Below are 6,000 nucleotides of genomic sequence, written 5' to 3'. Positions count from 1 at the left end.
TTGATGGTAGTACATATAAATGGAGGAAGCGTTACCGTTATGATGGTTTCAAAACTTGTATTATTGATGTTGGATAACAAAATTAGTATGAAAATATGAATATTATAAGGTAAATAAAAATTTGCAAATGGGTTTTGAGGTTTGTTAGGTGGTTCCGGGGTGGCGTTTATATATGAAGGGGCCGATAAAGGGGTTGTGGGAAAAAAGGTGCAGTGGTTGGCCACCGGCAAGGAGGAATATAAAAGGGTCAAGGGTGAGGGAGGTGGTTAGTTTGGTGGTTGGCGGTGGATGAGGGTGAGGGCTTCCATGTAGTGGGGGTGGGTGGTTATTTAAGTTTATAATAATATTTAAATACAATTAATTAATAATAAGTACAATTAAGTGTGTTGTAAGTGGTTCCAAAAAAAAGTGTGTTGTAAGTCATTTGATTTATTTAAATATAAGTATTTTCAAAATTTAGCTTATTGCTAAAATTATTTCCAAAATTAATTACTAAGAAGACTTCGGTTGCACATTATTTTGAATAAATATCAATTTTGTGTGACTCTATTATCTAGCAGGGAAAATTGATTATTAGTTAAGTTTTTTAGGTGTTCTCTTAAACTATAATGGAGAAATCTAAGCTAAACATTATTTGTAAAAATTAAAAATAAAAAAATAAAAAAAAAACCATGATTAATATCTAAATTTGTGTGTCGATAATATTGCTCGATTAATATGTTAGTGAATATTTTGGCCCTTAATAATCGAATTTGAGGTGAAATTTGTAAAGTAAAGTTATATCTTAAACTGCTCATTTTGTGTGACAAAATATGTTTTGGTACAAGCATGTTTGTTTACTATCAAGCAAATCGATGTGTTTTAAAAATAATTTTTTCCAATTTATTCGTGACCTCAAATTTAACTAAATATAACCTTAATTATTTTTCTGTATCTGATTTGATTTGGCCTTAATTTTTCTTATCATATTTGAAATAAGTAAAAATAAAATAAACTAAACATGGCCTTACCATGAAATATTCACTACATTATTTTGTAGTAATGGTCGCACCACTTTCCTTTTACACTTGTTTAATAATAATCGCAACACTTTCTATTTTAGTAAAGATAAAGACTCAGATTAGTATTGCTTTATTGTTTCACTCTCTCACTATCCCCACTTAAATAAATATTATATAATTTTTGTCCCGTAGCTTACTATTATCTTCACTGGTACAACAAATTATTAAAAGCATCTAGGTCGCATTAGTTTATTATGGACCACTAAAATAAAAGCTACTATAACCATTTAATAAATAGAAAGTTGGTCACTATGTTATGATAAAAGTTATTTTATTAGAATAAATTTAATTTCAATGTGTTATTACAAAGGTCATAAGAGGTTATATATATATATATATATATATATATATATATATATATATATATATATATATATATATATATATATATATATATATATATATATATATATTAGTTAAAATAGGAAAAATTTGTACTTTCCAACATAACGTGGGCTTATACGTCCACATTTTACGGTCACAATAATATAAAGTCACATAAATTTTTAATAAAGGTTACCATGTTAAAATTAGGGTCACTATGCTCAACAATATGTCAGTAGCGCATGTATGGACTTTGGTCCACAATAATTTTATTCTGAACTATGTCCACACAGGTTTTTTCTCACTTATACTTCTTTTTTTTTAATTATTATTGTTATTTTTTTCTTTCCTTATAACAATTAAATATATCTCCACTAACTATACTTTATAAAATTCATCCTATGATACCTATCATATAAATTTTATCCTATATATGATACCTATCTTATAATTATTTAATACTCCATATTCTACTTACTTATTTTATATTAAATTAAATTCAATTAATTTATCTTAATGTATATGCCGGTCAAAATGTAATACTTATTGACAGGGTAAAGTCGTATCCCCAAATCAAAAGTAATTCCTAAATCCTCTAACTAATGTAGATAGGGAAGTAGGGTCGAATTGTAATACCCCGTATTTTTATGTATTTTTATAAAGTATTTAAGTATTAATAAAATGTATTGTCAAGGGCTCGAGTATTTTAATTAAATATTTTAAAGGGTTAAAGTATTTTAAATATAAAATTTTATAAAAGTAAAATATGTTTTTTGCCAAACGTTTATTAATTATTGGGCAATGTAAATTATTCCTACATACTCTGATTGGAATAACCCATTCCAAAACCCATAACTTAAGCCCTATCTCATAACTCAAGCCCACATTTTTATAAGCCCAAATACCCTACACTCTCTACTCTATAAATACCCCATGAATCCCCAAAAATTTCCCACACAAAAAGGTTAGTCTTATTTTCTCTCTCCTTTGTTTTATTAATTTGTGTAATTATAATTATTGATTTATGGGTTTTGATTTTATTGTTTGAAATTAATTTAATTAGTATCAAATTGTATGTTGATGATTAAACTTTATAATTTTCTGATTTTGTAAATTTTATAACCTAGGGTTTTTAATTATTGAAAATCATGATTTTAGGGTTTTTATGAATAATTGATTTAGGGCTTTTATAGTAATGATGTTTTGAAATTTTGGTGATTATAACTACTTATTAGTTTAACTTAATTCCATATTATTTTGAACACGTAAATTCATGTTTTAATTATTAGATTTCCGTTCGTTAATATTAATCCCGTTTTAATCCCGATCAGGTTCTAAACTCCTCCGATTTTGATTAAAAAAAAAGTACTGTTTTTCGAGGGGAAACAACGTTTTAAGAAAGAATCACCACCTTTGGTAGTGGGCATCACCCTCTCGTGGCCAAATTCAGCCTCTAAATACGATTTTCGAGCAGTTTTTGATTTTTAACGAAGTTTTTTTTATGCTTTAAATTTTATCCTTGAGTTTAAAAGGGGTATGGGATAATTTAATGTTTCTATGGATAACTTAAGTATAAAGATGTATTTTGATGAAGTTTTAAAGGATTTTTGATTAGTTTAAAATGTTGGAATTTTATTTAAAGTAGTATAATTGTGATTTTTAATAAAAGGGTGTGATTATCCATTAAAAAGGAGTTTAATTAGGGGTTTTAAAATAATTTTCAGATTATTATAAGTTATTTAAAGTGAGTTTAAGTTGCTGGAAATTGTGTATACAAGGGTAATAATATAGTATTATTGTCCCTTTATGTAGGAGACTTGGTTCGAGAATTGTTGTAGAGTACTCGGTTATTTTAAGAGCTTATTTGAGGTACGTTCGCGTACTTAGCATATTTTGATGATGTAGAATCATGCTAGGCTTGATTTCAATCAATTACAAGTAGTATCATGCTAAGGTTTATGTATGGACTTGTGAATTTATGGTGTTGGTGATTGAATTGTGAAGCATGAATTATTTGTGATGGTTTATGGTTGGAAAATTATATTTTGGGCATGTTGCGTTTGAACCACACTTTTATTATGGCATGTTAGAAGGCATGATTAATTAAACTACATGTTTAATTATGTTTGGAATATTGAAAAGGAATTTTATTATGGTTCAAATAATTTTTATTGATGCTTTAAGCATGAGGAAGGAGCTATAAAAGTGTCTATGTACACAAGGAATAAATTGTATGTTGGTGCCTTTGTGCAATTAAGGTGTTTTTAACACCGAGGGATAGGATTTTTGGCGCATTATGCGTTTAAGGTGTCTTTGACACTGAGGTAGAATTAAAAAGGGTTCAACATTAAATAATATGTGGTCACTAAGTGTTCAAGAATTAATTTGGTATGTTTGGTTGATTGAATAATTATTGTTGATTGTTTTCTGATGCTTTGAGAGTTATCACCAAGTCCAATAAAAGGTAAATAACGTAAAGTGAAAGAGATTACGCACCAAAACTCTTAGAACGTATATACCTTGAGTATGAACAACGGGGGGAGTTATGGGGTTTTATATTTAACCATAACTTCTAATGGAGTACAGGACGTTGTACATTCCTTTTTATTTATTATTATGCGCAGGAATTCCGCCACCTTTGAGTGGTTTTGTCGTTGGCACGGTTAGCTCCCGTGTCAGTTAACCTCAAATTTATTTGGGGGAGGTTAGGAGATGGAAACCCGTTCGATGCATAATCAACGCTAAATGAATTAATTAGTGTATAGTCATTGTGTCTTGTTGATTGGTGTGTGTGCTTGTGAACAGGTGCATTGAGGTAAGGGTGTGTTGATAGGTGAAAGCATGTTAGTGTGTTTATTTACGCTTATGTACTCAGCTTTGCTGATTGTGTGTGTTTGTGTGTTTGGCCATGTCTTTACTTTGGTCCTACGACGACCCATTTTCTAATGGCGAGTAGTGGGGACAAGTAGAAAGGAGGTTTTCAGGTGATGAAGCATATTCATGAATGGGCATGGGTGAAGAGCGAATCGTGCTAGTTTCTATAAGTATATGATGTGTTTAACGCTTTAATTATTTATGATATTATTATCATGCATGACTAACGCAAAAGTTTTAAAGTCGGTTTGGTTTTAATAAGGGCCTACAATGGTTCCAAGTTGTAGGATGGTTTTATTTTACTTTGTTTGACTTTGGTTTTGACTTTACTTTCGTTGGTTGACTTTTCAAGTTGACTTGTTTTGAATGGTTTTGAAATTAGTCTTCCGCTGTGTGTCTTTGATGATTGTCTTAGCCGTTTTCACGGTGGCGGTAATATCTTAGATATTCCTATTTAAATTTTTAAACAGGGCAAAAACAGGTATTTTAAAAGAAAGGAATTTCTAGGGTGTTACAAAGTGGTATCTGGGAACTTTGGTTGAGATTTTATTACCACTAAAGCAAAAAAAAATGTATTTTCAAGTGTTTTGTTTTAAAACTTGGCCAAGTGCTTATTTAATTAAACGGTGTTAAACTAAATTGTTTTGAAAATTTTTTTTGAAGAACATCTGATTTTTTTTTATTAAGGATATCCGAATTTTTTTAAGAAAGCCGAAAAATTTTCGGTCTTTTTCAAAGCTTATTTTTGAATTTCTTTTAAAAAAAATGAGTCAAAAATATTTTTAGTTTGTTCATGTTGCAGGAAAGCAAGGATTGAAGTAAGAAATATGTGTTAAAAGCTTTTATAAGCATGTTGGTGAGCTTGGGTAGGAGAAGAAAGGGCATATAGGCTAGAATTTAATTTCTTTCCTATGTGCATATATATATATATATATATTTTTTAAGAGGTGTTCAAGCATGTTGTATGACTAAATGTTTATTGATGACAACATGTAATATGTGAATCATTATATGTGAGCTATCAAGATTGTTTGATTGAACATCGAACTTAATTTTATGCAAGAACTGTATTATATGGTTAAGGGAAGGGTTTGCTATTGGTAGTTAATCCCGTTTTCTTGTAGGATCCCTAAACCTATAAAAAATAAAATAAAATAAAATAATAAAACAAAATAATCTAGAATCTAATAATAATTAGAAATAAAAATTAAACCGTTTCCCCGGCAACGGCGCCAAATTTTGACAGGGTAAAGTCGTATCCCCAAATCAAAAGTAATTCCTAAATCCTCTAACTAATATAGATAGGGAAGTAGGGTCGAATCCACAGAGAAACAGATCTTTCTATTCCTAATTAACTAATATAATATAGATTATGAGGTAACCAATATTTATATTTGAATAATAAACTAAACTACGGAGATCAAGAATAAGGAGAAAATAATATATAAAAGGATCTAGGGCATAGGTTCAGCAATAAATAATATTCCAGGGTAGAATATAATAATCATTTATCAATGTATACATTAATCAGATTATAAAGGGCTTTCGCTACGTATTACAATCACACAATTAATTTACCGGTATTAAATCTCATCTTTCGAATCTCGACTTAACCATTTATAAATTAACTTGCCTATTGAAACTAGACCTCAACATTAATTCTCATCTGTCGAATCTCGAATCAATATTGTTAAACTCATGCATAAAAGATCTGCGCAAATCTAGTCATAGAGCATTAAAT

The sequence above is a fragment of the Chenopodium quinoa genome, unplaced genomic scaffold, assembly GCF_001683475.1.
Source record: "Chenopodium quinoa cultivar QQ74 unplaced genomic scaffold, ASM168347v1, whole genome shotgun sequence".
NCBI lineage: Eukaryota > Viridiplantae > Streptophyta > Magnoliopsida > Caryophyllales > Amaranthaceae > Chenopodium > Chenopodium quinoa.
The sequence above is the reverse complement of the archived record's forward strand: the minus strand, read 5'-3'. Positions refer to the sequence as shown.